This window comes from Pinus tabuliformis, chromosome 4_2 (assembly GCF_031772625.1).
Source record: "Pinus tabuliformis cultivar Carrire ecotype Pingquan chromosome 4_2, CPIR1, whole genome shotgun sequence".
NCBI lineage: Eukaryota > Viridiplantae > Streptophyta > Pinopsida > Pinales > Pinaceae > Pinus > Pinus tabuliformis.
Window position 1 is genome coordinate 484,554,747 of NC_142304.1, and position 19,312 is coordinate 484,574,058.

The window sequence follows — 19,312 nt, forward strand, 5'->3', positions numbered from 1 at the left end:
AGATGCCATTTGGTTTGATTAATGCTGGTGCCACATTCCAGAGAGCCATGGACATCGCATTCAAAGGTTTAGTCAATAAATTTGTAGTAATTTATTTGGATGATATAACAGTGTATTCCAAGAAATGAAGCGACCATCTTAGAGATTTAAAACAAATCTTCCAACGTTGTTTAAGGTATGGAATTTCACTTAACCCAAAAAAATCCTTTTTTGCATTAAGTGAAGGGAAACTTCTAGGATTCATAGTGTCAAAATATGGAATTCACATTGATTCCGACAGAATCAAAGAGATTTCTGAAATATCCCTACCTCACAACAAAAAATCCATGCAATCTTTCCTTGGTCAGATCAAATTTGTAAAGAGATTTGTTCCAGATTTTTCACGAATCGTGTCTCCTTTGCAAGCCATGATTAAAAAGAACTCAAATTTTAAATGGGGCCAAGATGAACACGAAGCATTCAACCTGATCAAACAAGCTATTATTAATTCTCCATTTTTAGCAACTCTGAATTTTTCAGAGCCTTTTATTTTATATACATTTGCCTCAGATAGGTCATATGCTGCGATACTCACTCAAGAAAATCAAGAAAAGGAAAAAGCCCCAATTTCTTTTTTTAGTTCAAATTTACAAGGCACTGAATTAAATTATTCAGATGTGGAGAAACAGGCTTATGTTGTTTTCGAAGCAGTCAAATACTTCAGACTGTTTTTACTCAAAACCCATACAAAAATTATAGTATTGTTTCCAGCGGTAAGGAATCTTCTAGTACAAAAGGATATGGGTGAGAAAAGGGCCAATTGGGTTATTGCCTTATAGGAATATGACATAGAAATTAAACCAGCAAACATTGTAAAAGGTCAGGGCTTTTGCAAAATGCTGGCTGGAGCATAGCAAATTTCTCAAATTCCATCTGCAGAGGTACAAATGTGCGAGATAAGCCTAAACGATGCAAAATCATTATACGCTGATATCATTTATTATCTTAGGAATGGGTATGCTCCTTCACACCTCGATCATGCTAAGAAAAGAGCTCTAAGGTTGAAAGCCAAACAATATCAGTTCATAAATGATATTCTTTTTAGAATAAATTATGATTCTGTTCTTCTTAGATGTCTTGAGAAATATGAAGCTGAAATTTTTTTGCAGGAACTCCACGATGGGCTAGCAGGCGAACACTATGCTGGAGATGCTACTGCACATAAAATCTTGCACGCACGCTATTACTAGCCCACATTATTTAAAGACTCGCACAGTGACGTGAGGAAATGTCAAGTCTGCCAAACTACTGCTGGGAGACAAAAAAAACCATCCTTCCCACTACAACCAGTTAACATTGAGCAACCTTTTAGTCAATGGGGATTGGACATAATAGGTGAGATCGTTCCTCACTCTTCTAAGAAGCACAGATATATCCTTATAGCAACAGATTATTTTACTATGTGGGTAGAAGCAGTTCCACTCAAGACGACTAATGCTGACAATATCATTGAGTTCATAGATCAATTTATAATCACCAGGTTTGGATTGCCCTCCACTTTAATGTTTGATAATGCATCATACTTTTCTGGAAATGTGATGACTGAATTTGCACTTAAAAGAGGATTCAAACTTAAATATTCAGCCAATTATTACCAACAAGGCAATGGGTTAGCTGAGTCTACAAATAAAAACCTAATCAGGATTATCAAAATAACAGTTGACCATAATCATAAAAATTGGCATAAGGCTTTAATATATTCTTTATGGACAGACCGAATAATGCAAAAAGATGCTATCGGCACTTCTCCCTTTAATTTAGTTTATGGGAAAGAAGTGGTTCTTCCGACTCATTTAGCAATTCCCTCTTTGTCTCTAGTTCAATACATTGATGAAGTACCAACTTCCTCCTTACAGCTAAGACAAATGGAAATAATCAAATTAGAAGAACAACAAGAATAGGCTAAGAAAACCCATGCTCATCATCAAGCGCTAGCAAAATCCTCTTTTGATTCAAACATAATGACCATAAAAGATTTTCAGACGGGAGACTTAGTTTTAAAATGGGACAAGGCTCATGAAGAGAAAGGAAAACATACAAAATTTCAAAGAATGTGGCTTGGTCCTTTTCAAATTGTAGAAGTCATAGGTTCATCAACGTTTGTGTTACAGGATTTAGCAGGTAAGAGAGACTCTTTGCCTATTAACGGACAAATTCTCAAGAAATATTTTCCATAGAAGATTATTCTTCTATTTTTGTAGAGTAATTGTTTTTCTTTTCCTAATAAAACCAGTTGTGAGTGGTTACATTAGGCATTTACGAATAAGACACCAATTCTCTTTCAGATTTTGATTTTTCGCTTGTATAAATAGAAAATCTTTTGGAAAATTGATCTTTATTATTGATAGATATAGTTAAAGACTCTAGCTTAGATATGATACTAGTTTCAACTTCATAAAATTTGATGAAAACAACCTTTTGTGAAGAAATTGTTTTATGTCAGTACAATTAAAGGTATCAATAACAAAATAAAGATTCTCTGTAGAACAACTGTTTCCAAAAACTCTACTATTGTCATCCAGAGCTATCTTAAGGAAACAATGACTTCCACCCTGCTAAGGAAACCACAACTTTCAGAGGAACAACCCAAAGATACACTTCATCTTGAAGAATAAGAGGTCTCATCACGAGCCGACTTATCATAATCATAGATATTATAACTTGCTAACTTTGCCAAATAATGTACACCACTATAGGGCAATGACTCAAGATTGCTTCAATCAAAAGACAAGGGGTCTCATCCGAGCCAGCTTGTTCAGCAAAGTTATAAATCAAGTGAGTGACTGTGTCATAAATTGGCTATCAAACCAAGACATTGTTCTTCAAGAGTAAAAAGAAAATCAAAGCAATAAGTGTGGATGTGGATTCTTCTTTGAGAGTTGTAGGTTTCTTTAAGTAGGATACAGGATCATTGCTTGGTAACAGGTAACCCTTTCGAGGCTATAAACGCTTGCTCGCAGCAGAGGCTCTACCTATGACAAATGAGCATATTTAAAACCGGTTTACAGAGAAGACTTTGTTTTATCTTTACAGACCAAGTAATGACTAATGTAAATACAAGGACTAGCCTGAGGGAGAAAATAATCAAAGTTGAAAATAGTTGAAACAAAATTTCATTGACAGGTTAGAGCCTAATGTACTTTATCTTTCCATAATAAAGTTTAATTTTCTTAAAAATTTTCTGTTTTGGAAGTTTAGAAAATTCAATAGAAAAACAGAGATAACTGGTTCTTCCAAGTGAATCGCCAATTGTTGTGGCCACCAACAACCCCCCTCCTTATTTAGTATTAGCAATAACATTATATAAGTGGGGACCCTTAGTCAAAAAATAAAAAAAAAATCAATTAGTGCTTACATTTCCTTTTGGATAAAAATTACCATCATGGACTTAAGAAAATACTTTTGAAAAATCTAAAAAGCTTAAGTTTCATGATGAAGAAAGTAAAGTCACTCCTTAAGAAATATCGCATCGCGCGAAGAATGATAGGGTATCTTCGTATGAGTAAAAATGATAAAAATGCGAGATTGCAACGTGAAACTCCATCGCATCGCATCCATTAATGAGCACTCACGTTGGAAAACCTTAAAATCGCCGATATGTGATATCTCATATTGTATACCGCAAAATCGCATAAAATACACATAACGATTAAACGATTAAGCAATCCGTGATCTTGCGATATTGCGATCTACGATCTTGCGATATTACGATCCGCGATCTTGCGATATTGCGATCAAGCAACCTTGCGATAAAACAACATGATGATATTGCGATAATGCGATACAGCGATATACGATACTGCAATGCAAATCGCAGAAACATTCCATCGCAGATTTTCCTGGCTCAATATTCAAGAAAAAGTTTTTTCCATAAACCAAGAACCGCTTACGCGCTTTAAGGATAATTAATGAGTTACATGCCAATTATTAATAAAATATGGTTTTGTGTTTTTCGAAGAGCCAGTTCACGTAAGGTGACGTGTTTTTGCATATCCTTGGCATTTAAAACTTTCCTATCATTATTTATTATCATTACTCTCACCTCACTTGTGAACTGCAGGAACGAAGAACAAAAGTTACACAAAGCAATATGCACGAAGCTATGGGGAAAAAGGGTAAGGCTCCAATGTCCAAAGACAAAGAAATGGCACCCTTATAAACAGACACCACATGCAACAAAGCCGCAGATTCACAAAATTCTACTGAGCCATCCATTACAGATCTTTCATATATAGCCATGGTTAAATGGGTACTGAACGATGCTGATATTAGAGACAAACAGTTTAATGCTCAGGGTCAAGAGCTCACAAAATCATTATTTTTACAAATTTTGAGCTTTATACCCGATAAGAGAAATAGGCGCAAAAGGCGAAAAACGCATCAGAGAAGCCCGGATCAAAGAACAGAGGCAGTTTCCGATGCGCGATTAGCGCCTAGCGCTAATCGCGCATCGCTGAGAAAATTGTTCGAGAAGGACAGCTTCTAATTACTCAGTCACCTACAAGCCTGAAAATTGTAAGAAAGCAATGATAAAAACAAACTGGAAACAGAAAGCTAAAGAAAAGGCAGAAGCAATCCAAGGGTTAACCAAGTTGAACTGGGATTATTACTGGGCATACACGGTAAAGCCACATAGTCAGTGGATGACTCTCAAATATATCATCGATTTTGCTGAGAAGATGGTGCCAGCTCTTGCCAATTCTGTTTCCTTAGCTCAACTAAAAGCGGAAGACGGTCAACCGACTCTACTCAAGCAAATACTGAATGCTTGCAACGTTAAGGAGCAAATGCAGAAATAGTTAGATATTAGATTTAATTTTAGAAATAGTTTTGCTTTATTTTTTCTTAGAAAAAGGGCGGTCATTTAAACCGCATCCTAAATCTTTGTAAATAAGTTATTTTTAGGTTTAGTTAGTAGTATTTAAACCCTTCCCATGCATTTAGAGAAGGGTCTAGAAATTTATCAAAAACTTGTCCTCAGAACATGCAATTTTGCACCCTCCGAGGAGGTTTTGATGAATGAATGGAACAGGATTTGTTGATGTTTGCATTTAATATCTGCTACTGATGTTGCACTTCTGTACTCTTAGTGGATGTTAGATCAAGGAGAGATAAATCATTGTTGCTTGAAGCTCATGAATAGGACTAGTTATAAATGGTACTTTTATCTCAACCATTTCTGCTTATGTGTTAAAGTGATATACAGTTTTTAGTTGTTTATGTATTACTGCATGAATGGCTGAGTTATCATTTGCCACTTTTGTACGGTGATAGCTATTTGTTTATGCTTAATGTATGAATAGCTCATTATGCGATACGTTTTTCACAACTGTTTTGTCTAACTTTTTATACAAAGTGGTTCATCCTTATTAATTTCTTTTCTCATAATAGCTGAATGATATTTATTACCAGTTGTTATTTGAAATCTCTTTAGATCACATAATAGAAGAATTACATCCTGGGTTAGTATAGACTTAGATGTTTCTGCTTATTAGAATACAATAGCATAGCATTAGATTAAAGTTAGAATTAGAATATCTCAATTAGGAACTATTAGATCAAAAACATCAAATTCTACACACACACGCTCATAGATTGGGAAACTGGTCCCATATCCCCAGTCGGACCCACTATACCGAACAGATAAGAAGCTACCAACCAAGGTCTGGACCGAGCGGGTATCCCCCTTGTTGTAGACCCGATTTTCGGGGCTTCAACAGGTGATAAGCAATATATTCACTCGTACTTTGATTGATTATCAGCCCATAATCCCCACGCATAGAAATTCGTTTTCTGCTAATCTCTTTAAAATTTACAACCTTAAGATTGGTGCCTCATATTCAACTATGTTATTGGTGCACTGGAAATTAAGTTTGTAACCATTTCCCTTTGCCATATTTGTTGATGAATTTACAATGAAAACACCTGCCCCTACTCCATCCTTACTCACAGCCCCATCAAAATCCATATTCCAAAGAGCCTCTCCCTCTACCTCTTTTTCTTCAATATCCAATTTTATTTCCTCTGTAATACTGATCTCAACTTCTAGGGGTGAAATTTCATTTTCTACACATTCATTATTGTACAAGATAAATGAATCCATTTTTGAATGTATTGAATATAAGTGGGTAATTGTTGGGTTTGTCTTGACTACTAACCATGTACTTCTTCAATGTTTCCCTGTATAATCTTCTTGGATGACCAAACACTAGAATTTTAGCGTAAGTCATATCCATTTGTAAAGTGCCTTGTAAATTTTCTCCCTAGGATTTAGAGACCAACATTCCATACTTAGGAGGTATGTCTGCTACTACAATGTCCATTACGAAGCTCTTTGATGGTATTTGGACTAGAGTAACACATAAATATTTGATTAATCCTAAGCATCTTACTTTACTTGAATCAAAAGAATACAAATATTTGTAGGGCCTAATTATGTCTAAACCAAGTTTCTCCATAATAGCTCTAGGAATTAGGTTATGTGAGGCTCCAACATCAAGCATAGGATTGTGTAGAATTTTATCATGAATGTTCAAGATAATGTAGAAAGGGGTTACACTACCATCCTGAGGTTTTTCTTTGACCTTAGGCCCAAAAAAGAATTGAGGTTGGTCATCAACAAAGTTGACTATGTCAGTCCCTTGCCCTATGTTCAAATCTTTTATGACTTTTGACCTGTATGCATTTTTTTTATTAATTCAGTGAAGGGAATGGAAATATTTACTTTAGCTAGTTCATTTCAATGCTAAAAGATGTAGGAGGTTTTTCTATTTCTTTAGTAGCTGCATCCTGTTTCTTAGAAGTTTCCTTCTGAGAATCATCTTTATGCTGACTAGTATAAGGGGTATCATTTTGGGTCTTCTTGGGAGGAGTGTCAGCATTCCTTTTACTCCTCAAGTTATATTGTATATTTTCTTCCATAATTGTATTATGATATCCTTGTTTGTAGTCGTCAGAGTATAATGGAATGGCTTCTGGTTGTGAGAGTAAGAAAATGTCTTGCTTTTCCTTAGTCAGGAAAATGTGGTCCAATTTAGTTTCCTTAAACAAATTTATTTGATTTTCCTCAGGATCTTCAAGTATCTCGGCTTCCTCATCTGCATGTTTTTCTTGAAATGGAGGTCTAATCTATTGATGATCATTTTGGACCCTCTGATCTCTTTGTTTAATCTGAGGCTAGTTTTTCCTAAAATTTGGATTTCTAATTAGGGAACCATCTTGGTTTTTCCTTGGAGGAGTTCTATCATCTATAGAAATTATTTCCATCATTTTATCCATTGTTCTTACTAAGGTATCCAACTTAAAATCAGAGGAAGAAGAAGATCGTTCCTCTTTTATAGTAACTCTTCTTTCGGCTTTTAGTCTAGCTCTCTTTGCTAACAGATTGGCTTCAACACTAACTGCATTTCTCTGCATTTCCTCAAGGGCTTCAAGGTTTCTTTTTCTTAGTTAGTAAGACATATCCGGGTCAAAACCATTTGGGAATTTAATCGGGGCTAGCCCTAGAGGAGGTTTTATTGCTGTGGGGGTAGAGTTATAGACATTGTTAAATCTGATACAATAGTCTTGGATTGATTCATGTGGGGCTCTTTTGATACTGTCATACTCTGCTAAAATTTGTAGAGGGCTATTTTTCACTTCCCATCTTCTGAGGAAAGTGTCATGAAATTGGGCAAGTTATGGGATACAGTTGGTTGGTAATCCTGTAAACCATTTTTAAACCTCACTTGTGAGACTTTGAGAAAACAATCTCATTTTCACATCAGCATCATCTATCTCTTGGAGGTATAAGTAGCGATTCATTTTATGAATATGCTGCTGAGCAGTTATGGGCCCAGTGCTATCAACTTGACGAATATATATATATATATATCTCTCTCTCTCTCTCTCTCTCTATATATATATATATATATATATATATATATATATATATATATATATATATATATATATATAGATATATTAAATCCAGTACAAAGTGTAATTAAACAAGTTTAGCCCATTATTTTATTTTAAACAATAGAGGAAAGAAACACATACGAAAAACAACAAAGATATTACAGAATTACAAGTAGAAAACACATCACAAATTAAGCCTGACACATGAATACTAGAACATTGTCTATATTAATGATAAATGATCACTTTAGCTCGGTAAACAACTTTATGTCAAATGGTAGTCCTTTCTCGCTACAAATCCCAATAGTTTTACTTATGTTTGGGAAGTAGTTATACAAAATGATAAAAAAATATCTTGAGTGAAAACCTCAAAATATTTTACAAAAATATCCTAAACTTCTTGTAAAAATAGAAAAAAAATAAAGACAACTAAAGAAATCGTGATGATTTGGCACTATCTTTGAGACTTTCTATTGATCACTGGGCCTGGAAAAGTGCTTCTCTGTTACTGAAGGTAAAACAATTTTTAGTCCAATATTTGGCATAGATGGTCCCATCTGTCTTCATCTGGAATTGAAATTTTAAACAACTTTATGTAAGTCTCACCTACCTCGGTATATTTGTGGAAAGTTGGTTTGACTATAAATAAATGTTTGATTTTAGCTCTGATATGCAGATTGAATTCCAAAGCCTCCATGAAAGCTTTTCTTGTGATTGATCCTTTGATAGTTGAAAACTTTGATTTGTCTAGGGCTATTAAGTGCAATTTTTGATGATAATATGGTAGGGGCACTAGCTTGTCTCAAATTCCCTTTAGTATTGGCATTCCTTTCAAATATAATGCATTTAATTTCTTATGAAATTTATGGACGCTAGTTTCCAAGTGCTGGCACTTGTTTTCTAATTGTACTAGTAAGTTCCTTTTAGTAAGGACTCTTCTCACTTCCAAGATTGTTTATGTCATATCTGCAATTTCAAAATCTACTAACTCATCCTTGGTTTTTGAATTCAAAATTTTAATTAAGGTGCTAGCTTCCCCTAGCCTCTGTCCCAAGCTACTTCTGACTCCTTCCATTAACTCCTTTGATCTCTGTACTAAGTCCTCCTATTCAAATATTATCTCAATTGAAGGCCAAATTTTTGTGATACCCTCATTTAGCTCAGCCCATATGCATTCTTTAACCTGTGCTATTGTTTGGGCCATCACAGACTCATTCTCTAGATGCTCAATCCTTTGGGTCAACCTGTGAGATTTCTGCAACTCTTCTATGTATGAATTATCTATCTTTAATTTTTGATCCTACAAATATTTCACTTGGGATTTTAATTTTTCAATTTCCTACCCTTGATGGGTAGGTCTTCCATGGCTTTACCCAACTCATTTGAGGAATCTGTTCTCTGTGCTTCTGTTGTTTTTGATGTAGATGCTCCTGTTGTGGTTGCCACTAAAATAGGCATTGTTGTTAGGAACTATGGCCAACTGTGATGACTGCTCCTTTTCCTTGAGAATTCTTTCCATCTCCACTTCCATATCCTTAATCTGACTACTTCGTTCAATTATTATCTTGAACATGTTTTCTTTTTCTTTCTCAAGCTCCCCAACTTCCTTAGCTTAGGGATCCTCAATGGAGGAAAGTTTGACTTGCTTCCTTTATATTTTTATGTGTGCATTTTTCCTCCTCACGATCTCTTCTGCTACTTTTACATCTTTGGGGTTATACCCCAGTTTAATTACTAGGTCCTCCAATGATTTAATCCTGGTGTCTTTATCCAAAGATGATATCTTTTTAGGTTTCAATTGTGATTGTATGTTTTTGAGTGAGGCTTGTAACTTGGAAGTTTTCATGGAAATTTTAATCAAAGTAGAGTACAACATTTCACCAGTTTATTTATGCAGGTATATTTGGTCAATGGGGTGAATCTTCTCAGCATCAAAGGAGAAAACATATTTCTTGCAATGAGCTGGAGTCTTTGAAAATGGAACCTGTTCTTGAAGGAATGCAATTTTCATTTTCCCATTTTTTGTATTGAAGGCTAAAAGAAGACTGTGCTATGAAGAGGATGTTTGCTTCTAGAATTGGGTGTATGTGGTGGCTTTAAGAAGCTCATTCTTATTCTTAGTTTCTCTATATTTTTCAAAAATATTTGTTTCATCTTGGTCCTAAACCAAATATGTTGTTTGAGTTGTACCTAGGAGATCTTGGGAATTTGAGGAAGCTGGGGATCCCATGAATATATCTTCTCTTCTTGTAGGAACATGACGGCCTGTTAGGACTATGGTGGCTTGCTCCTCATCCTCCTGCAGAAAAACAGGTTTGGAATTAGTCCTCTGCTTCTTGTATATAAGAAATTCCTTAACTCCAATCTCTGTCATTGAATGGTGATCATCCTCCCTTGGCCTCTTGTCTCTTTTTTCTTGAGGTACTGGAGTCTGTGAGACAGTCATGAATATGACATGTTATTCTCCCTCCTGTAATGTATTCTCCTCCCACTGAATTTGATTCACGAACTTCTCTATCTATGGTCTAGGAGTGTGAGTGTAGGGAGTGGTTTTCTGCTCCACTCTCAATTTATAAATGATGTCAAAAGGGTCATATGATGAGGTGAAACTCAACTTGAAGTTCATCTACTTGAGGAGAAAATATGCCTCCTTAACGTTTCTCTGGTGTTACAAATAAATGGTCCAACCTGTGCCTTGATTTTAAACTGAGACTTCTTTTTTGTTGCAACAAAATGAAGGTCATCCATATGAATTATCTGCATTATGTATTGCAATGAGAAGATCGTTATAGGAACAAATTTTGCTAGCCTGTATGGTGGGAATTCACACCCATAAAATCTGATCTTGGTATAATGTTGGTACAAGTACCAATCTCCTGTCTTAGTCTTCTCACTAAGATGCATAATTCTTTGTATCTTTGGTCCTATCCTAGGCTCTATATTGCAGGTTAATAAATAAGATATTGTGTGTAAAAATTGATCAACATGATCAAAGAATGTGTAGTTAGTGGAATGTTTCCTCACCAAGGATGTCCAATGGATTACTGACTTTGGATTACCTTGAATATCTAATTTCTGCAAGGGGAATGAAAAACTATATACCTGATGATAAAGAAACAAATAAACCATCACTGAAGAATATTTAGAAGTCCTTCAGTAGAAAACTTGAGGAACTGGTCATGAATTGATTCTGCAATGAACTCATTGTAATTGAAAATAGGGGGTTTCTAACCAGTTACAAAAACTGATAAGAAGCCAACAATGGCCTCATCAACCCACTGATTGGAGTGATAGCCAAGTATACATGAAATTATTGAAATCACTTACTTTCTCATCTCAGGGAATATAGAGGATGAGTATTAGGGATTCTTCTTAGGTAATTGGGCATCCTCGGGGAGAAAAATCTGAACTATCTTGGGTCTTTATTGGAGGGATAGGCTTTTGTATAATTCCATAAGGGAATCTACTGAAAACGTATGTAGAGATTCAAAATTTTGAAATTGGAGCATTTGGGAGATGGATATTGCAGTGATAGTGAAGAGGATGTCACTCTTTTGGGCCACAATTGTCCTATGACTATGGATATACTTAAATTGACACCATGAGATGAATTCAGGGAAGTGAGGTGTCTGGGGAAAGATTAATTGTGGTAGGAGAGAATCCAAGAGGCTCAGTTCATCACTCTAGTCCAAGAAATTCTATTTCAACCACTTGTGAAGTTGGAACAGGTCGAATTCATAACTAGTTTAAGCAATTTTGTAGTCTTGGTCTACCGGTGGTGGGTGATCTAAGTCTATAATAGGGGGAAGCATAGAATTGTCATCAAAGGCCTTGGATTTTCCTTTCAGTGCCATGAAAGAAGATAAAATAATAGGTAATTCAGAATTACCTCGGAAAATAGGTGAAAACTGGTATCTGGATGTAAATTGACAGCTAGGTACTTGGTTGCAGTGGTTGTTTATACTGAATGGTCACAAGGATGGTAGGGATCACTCACTAGGCGCTAGGGCAGACTCTGCTTGGTTGAATATGCACTTAAACTTTTGATTTCCTATCATCCTGAAAGGACAAAAGGAATAGATTGAATGAGCTATGGTGGGTTATATAGGAAAAAGCAGCTTATCATTGCTAATCAACTGTTAAAATGGAGTTGGTCCATTATAGCGGAAGTGAATAGCATTTAGTTCTCAACGAACTGCTAACATGGTGGCGGGAGTGCCAGATGGTAGCATATTATTGGGAAGAAGTAATGATGGAGGCTTGCTTTGGCAGAAGGGGCGTGGGGTCCATAGGTGTGAGGTGGCATACGTCAGGGAGTGGAGGAATGGGATATGACGTAGGAGAGAGGTGGGGATGGAAGGTCCACCTAGTGGAATGAAAGTGGCACGGGAGCGGAAGGGGTCAACGATCAGTGTGAGTGGGGAACGAGATGGTAGTTTTCAGGGGGGGAGGGGGGTTTAAATGCCTAGAAGCCATCATGTTGTGAAATGCCTACAACATCATGTTGTAGACCCCCCCCCCCGTTCTTAAACATCGAAGGGGCTTGGGCGGGATGAATATGATCCCCCATCGTTTATCTAGGTGGGGTAGGTTGTGATCGTTTGATTATGTGCCCATTTTATTCCATGGCGAGAAAACATGTCATATCAAAAAACTTTATTTACAAAATATAATTGCGATTAATTCAGCAATTAATTTAACGTTAGAGCTATCTAACTAACCTCTAAAAGTGCATTTGAACATGAAGACCTATTAATTCTATTAAAAGTAATCTAATTCAACCACGATTACACTGTGTGGTTGATTATTCACTAATCTAAACTAATTTTATTTAATCCATCCTAATCACTCTTGAAAAGTGTGATTAAAATAACTAATGTACTTCAATCTGGCATTTTGACTGGGCCGCAACATATTACCAAATTTCTAAGGTATTACATGATGCTTTTTTCACTTTTTGAGTGGCATTTAAGTTTGCTCACTTATTCTTTTTGGGTCATTTTTCATTCTTTTTCTATTTTTTCATATTTTTTTATTTTTTATTCTTTTCACATATATAGATATTTTCCTTGTTTTTGTATCCCCTTTTTTTCTTTTTTCTTCATTCTTTTTTTTGGAAATACTTTTTAGAATGAAATATTATTTATAATATCTTATATACAAAACTAAATAGAAAATATTTAGCTCATCCTATAAAATATAAGACCCTAACAGGCCTTTTGAAATCCTTGTGAGCATTGGACCGATGACATATAGGTTGTCCTTTCCCCCATAAGTTAGATTTCATGATGTGTTCCATGTATCTTTCCTTAAAAGATATGTGCATGATTCTAATCATATGATTGATTGGTTTGTGTTACAAGTGGAACTATAGGGAGAGTTTAATCTAGATCCAGTGTACATTCTAGATAGGAGGAGTCTCATGCTCTAGAATCTAGCCGTAGAGAAAGTCAAGATGCAGTGGAAGAACTTTGGGCCAGAGGAGGAAACATGGGAAATGGCTAATTCTATGAAAGCTAATTACCCCTTCATGTTTTTTGGTTATAGAAAATGTGTATATGATTGTAAATATTGGATGGAGATATGTATATAAAGCTCCACAAAACAATGTGTAATTTTTTTATTTTTGTTGTTGAAAATAGGTAGATGAACACTGAGGGCAGTGTTCCCTCAAGGGCAATGTGAAATTAAAAAAAGTGGGGGTGGGGGGGGGGTGGGGGAATTGAGTCAAAGGTACACAGATTCCAGTGCCGGGGAGGAGGATTCCTTGCTTGGGATTATTGAGGTTTTCTTGTGCAGATAAGAAATATGAATTGCTTGGACAACCGATAAAGGTTGGTGGGTGCATGATTTTAATGGGATCGCCCTTAAATTAAATGAGCTGTGAAATAAAGGACATAGGCCTATACACTGGAAAAGTTTAGTAAGAAAAAGAGTACAAAAAAATTATGGAGGATGAGACCATGCAAGGAAGCAAGGACGAGGATTAAGAATCCCTATAGAACAAGTAAAAGAAAGCAGTAGAGGCATTCAAGGGAATGCATGCAACTGTTAGAAAAAGGCACCACCTTGGAGCATATAAGGGGTAGGAATTCAATAGGAAGAGAAGAGAAGAGGATTGGTCCTCAAGTTCCCTAGAGGCTATGAGTTGAGCTTATAGTTTTTGGAGCCCTCTAACAACTTGGGTTCCCTAGAGGTTGTGGGTTGAGATAGGATCCTTAGAGCCCTATAAAAACTTGGTTTTGTGGAGGTTATGGGATGAGAAAAAGTCTCTGGAGCCCTATAACAACTTGGGTCCCTGGAGGCTATGGGTTGGGATGTAATCTATGGAGCCCTATAATATCTTGGGTCACCTGGAGGCTGTGGGTTGAGATTAAAATCCCTTGAGCACTAAACAACTTAGGAAGAGGGTAATCCTAAAGAAACATCAAAGGAATATTTTATTGAAGAGTTATCATTATTGCCTTACTGTTTCAATGGATTATGGACTTCCTGGAAGGGATTGAATCATTGTGCACTCACTAGGGGTGGGGTAGAGAATCTCTAGACTCCCTATGTTGAAGGAACTGGTTACATTAAGTTGATGGGATTAAGGAAGATGTGTTATGAGATTCCTTGTTTTCAGTTGATGGTTGGTGTTCGATTCCCTTAAGCAACCACTCCCCTCAGACTCTATAATATGGCTTAGCGGTGACAACTGTAAGTATGTTTGGTTGCAGTTGTCTATTGTTGGGTGGATATTTCTTATTCCTGAATCAATTTCCCTACAAATTTAAAGATAAGTAGTCTCCTACACTTATTTAAATGTTAATGCATTTCTGTTGTATTCTAGTTGAAATTTCACTGTATCTTTGAAAAAAATGGAGACTATAAATTCATGAACATGTCGTTGCACCCCTATGTGTGTGATTCTAAACTAGAAATGAAACTATGCGATATGATTGTTGGTGTTCATTATCAGACATTTGATGCAATGCATGTGTAATATATATAATATACATGGATTGTCTCATAACCCTGAACTACAATCCTATCCTGTGGTAAATACTCATCCATATTGTTAAAAACACACACACACACACACACATATACTGCAAAGGCACCATGGCTACCACAGGCAGTGATAGGATCCACAAGGATTTGGAATAACACTTGGAATCCTTGGGCATATAGATCCCTTTTTTATTATTATGAAGCAATCAGAAGGAGGAAACCTACTTGGAAATATTAGTGGTTACATGAATGTAATTCATTGTATAGCTACATGCCTATGATTCCTACACTGAAGGAGTTTCTCAACATCGAATGTGTTATCACCCTAGAATTTTTGCTTCTAAACTTTGCAAAGTTCGCCTTGTTTCTACTCATAGTCTTATAATAGGTTTTGAGTCATCTAACATCAATAGTGTCATTCTCTTTTCCAAATAAAGTTTGACAGCCTCATTCCATGTCCTAGAAGCCTCACCATGTGTTTAGATGTCATATCTCACATCATTTTGAAGAAATTTTGAAATTAGCTACGAATCCATGCTTTCATAGCACAAACAGTGTAAAAATCCTATTTTGTGCTACGAAATCATTGAACTAGGAGTTTTCGTAGTGCGCTACGAAACCCTTGAAAAAGCCCGTTTCAGCATAAAAGACTCTATTTTCTGCTTTTACTAGTCAACTTCTAGAAGGGTTCCTAAGCAGCTAAGAACTAAATTTTGAAAAATGAGAGAGGATTTTCTTCCTAACGTACTGAAATACAAAAACCTCTTTCAGTTTCTTCCAATTCATTCTCAGGTGGGAGGAATTTATGGTTAAACTTTACCACAAAACTACTGAAAATCAAGCTTTTTCTTCTAGTTTTAGCAGTCCTTTTCAAAATCAGTTTCTGGTCACAGGAAAAGGTATTTTGGAATTTTGAAGGAGGTTTATCTTCATCAACTCTCTAGATAAAATAAGCTATCTCAATTTCTTCATAAGTTCTTTCAGTTGGGAGATACTAAGCTTTCTTTGAAACCCTAATTTCAGAGAACAGATTTTTCCTGTTTTACATGTGTTTTTCAAGGACAGATTCTAGTCAGCTGGAGAAGTGTTTTAAAAAACCAAGAGAGGTTTTTGTTATAGAAAACATGAAATACAAAAACCTCATTCAATTTTTTAAAATATGTCATGGATGAGAATATAAAGGCTCTGTCCCACGTGCCAATTTTCAAGGATCCTAAACCTAAAAATAGGGAAACATGTTCCCTAATTTCTAGGGTTTATCATCAACATTAAGGTGAAAACGTGGGAGGCTTCATAAAATTCAACCTCATGAGGTTGCAGATATCAAAGAATTCATTCAATTTTTAGTTAAGGTAGTTTAGTCATAACAAGGAGTTGTACTCCTAATTGTATTAGGACTCTAGGACTGCTAGTTAGATGTCATTTGTATTTAATAGTTTGTTTTATGGTTAGAATAGGTGTCACTCATAGAAAATTCGAATTCTCTTGATGAGGGATGAGGGAATATATATTTTAAATGCTATATATGAAGCAAGAGGTTGAATTAGCAAGTGGTTGGAGACTTTTTGGCTCAGCTGCTACTCTATGTGCAGACTGTGTATATTTTTAACCTAATGCAGAATTTCTACTTAGACAACTCAAGATTCATGAAGAGTTATTGTATGTTCTTGTTTAGATGGAATCTTCCAATACTTACATTGAAATGTTGTTTACTTATGATACTCATAATTCATCAATGATGCTCTGACTTCCTTCATAGATAAACTAACTGTGTTTCACTGTTTTATATTTGCATTTCTGCACTTGAACTATATAATGCCTTGACTTCCATGCTAGGTAGAATGTTTTGGCTTCAATACTCAAGATTAAAAGAGAGTTTTTAATGTCCTATTGTCTCATGGTTTTCCTCTTTCACTTACTTGCAGTCGTATGAATACATGTTACTTAGAATTCATCAATGATGTTCTAACTCCCTTCATGTATTTAAAGTGTGTTTCCTTGCATTGTATCTTTGTTTTGTTGATATATAAAAACTCTCTATGCCCTGAATTCATGTTAAGCTGATCTTTCTGTGGTACTCAAACATACTTTGACTCCATAGCCCAATGGTAGCCAACCTTCTTCTTTCAACCTATAAACATATACAATCACAAACCATAGTGTTAACCATCTATCTTATTCTTTAATCAAAATCATTAACCCTTTGAGAGAGCCCTCTGAGGCTGAGGAGGCTAAGCCTTAGCTAAAATATTGGTTTGAAATAGTTACACTAAGATAGTCCGATCAACAGCCTATCGGGGCCCTATTTTGGTGATTACATTTTGGTGCACCTGCCGAGAGCCTGAAGTTTATTCATTCTCGAAATTAAGAAGCTGAACTTCTGAAGGTAGCAGGAGCTCAGACATCTTTTTAAGGCTGCAATCTACCTTGGTGACTCCACACATCGAATAATAAATTGGAAGGTGAATCCACTGCTAGAATATTAGTAGCTTGATGAGGTTTCAAGATGAGTTCCATTGCAAGAATGAATTCTAGGTATTCCCCTATGAATCGGTCTCATGTCCTTGGTTTTCCAAATCCTATGCCAAAAGTTGATTGGTTAGATGATCTTCCAATATTCAAAGATGAAAAGAAGGACAATGTTGCTCTTCATTTGGTTAGGTTCCATATGCATGTACGCAGTCTTAAGGTTCAGTTCCCTGAATATTGTCTCATGAAGATGTTTATGACCACTTTAGAAGGAAAAGCATGGTCTTGGTATAAAAGCTTGGAAAATGGTTCATTATATTCTCTTGCTAATTTCCATGATGAATTCTATGAGATGTATAAAGAATGTCATCCTTCCTTATTGCTGGTCAAAGATTGTTGTAAACATTCTTTGAGTCTTATTCAGTATTTGGAGGATTTTTATGATGATGATGAATTTATGGATGAAGAAATTTTAGAGGCTCTTCATAACAATACATTTCAACAACTAGAAGAAAGGATAACATCCCATGAAATGCAGCATGAAAATCAGCATGGGTGTACTTATGAAAATCATACTACATCCTCCAAGATTCATGTAGAGATGCAGCATACTTGTCAATCTTCGGATCATAATGAAGATGAAAATAATTGCAAACACCAAGAAGAAGTACTGGAAGATAGCTTTTATAACCCTCAGGAAGAGGAAAAGGTTGATTTTTTATGTCATACTTTACAACAGCTTACATCAATGAATGATCTTAATAATGAGGAAAATTACATTGTCTATGGGAATCATGCAGAAAGGCAGTTGGATAGCATATCAAAGAAATTTTGTGTGGCTGAGAATAAGTTTTTTGAAGATATAGAATGTTATGATGATCATCAAAATAACCATTTCCTCTTTGACCCTATAAATGAATACATGGCAAAGTTTTGCACATCAGTATTTCATTTTCATTTGCATTATGAAGATCATATACATTATAAGTTGATTGCGTCATCTCACTATCGTGATTATTTTGAGGTTGAATGCAGTCAAGAGATTCAAGTGTTAGATCAGATTGATGACTGGATTCATTGGAAATTTCATGTTCCTTGAGCTACAAGTGGAGATTGAAGCTAATAGGGTAGGTAGGAATGTGCAAATAAGCTCAGGGTTGGTTGACTGAGCATCTATTTCAGTAGGTGCAATTTGAATTCTTCTTACAGACATCATTAAAGGCTTGAGGAGAAGATTGGGAAAAAGTTCAGAGTTTTATTCTAGAGGATGGATAGCGACAGTGGAGCTACAGGTTCTTAGTGTACCACAAGGACACACTGTCCCTAGTGGAGCCACTATTATCACCCTAAAAGTTTTTCTTCTAAACTTTGAAAATTTCACGTTGTTTCTAGTCATAGTCTTATAATAGGTTTTGAGTCATCTAACATCAATAGTGTCATTCTCTTTTCCAAATAAAGTTTGACAGCCTCATTCCATGTCCTAGAAGCCTCACCATGTGTTTAGATGTCATATCTCACATCATTTTGAAGAAATTTTGAAATTAGCTACAAATCAATGTTTTTGTAGCATACATAGTGTAAAAAGCCTATTTTGTGCTATGAAATCACTAAACTAGGATTTTTTGTAGCATGCTATGAAACCCCTGAAAAAGCCCGTTTCAGCATAAAAGACTATGTTTTCTGATTTTACTACTCAACTTCTAGAAGGGTTCCTGAGCAGCTGAGAATTCAATTTTGAAAACTGAAAGAGGCTTTTCTTCCTAACATATTGAAATACAAAAACCTCTTTCATTTGTTTCCAATTCGGTCTGAGGTGGTAGGAATTTATGGTTAAACTTGCGCTACGAAACTGCTGAAAGTCAAGCTTTGTCCTCTGGTTTTACCAGTCTTTTTCAAAATTAGTTTCTAGTCA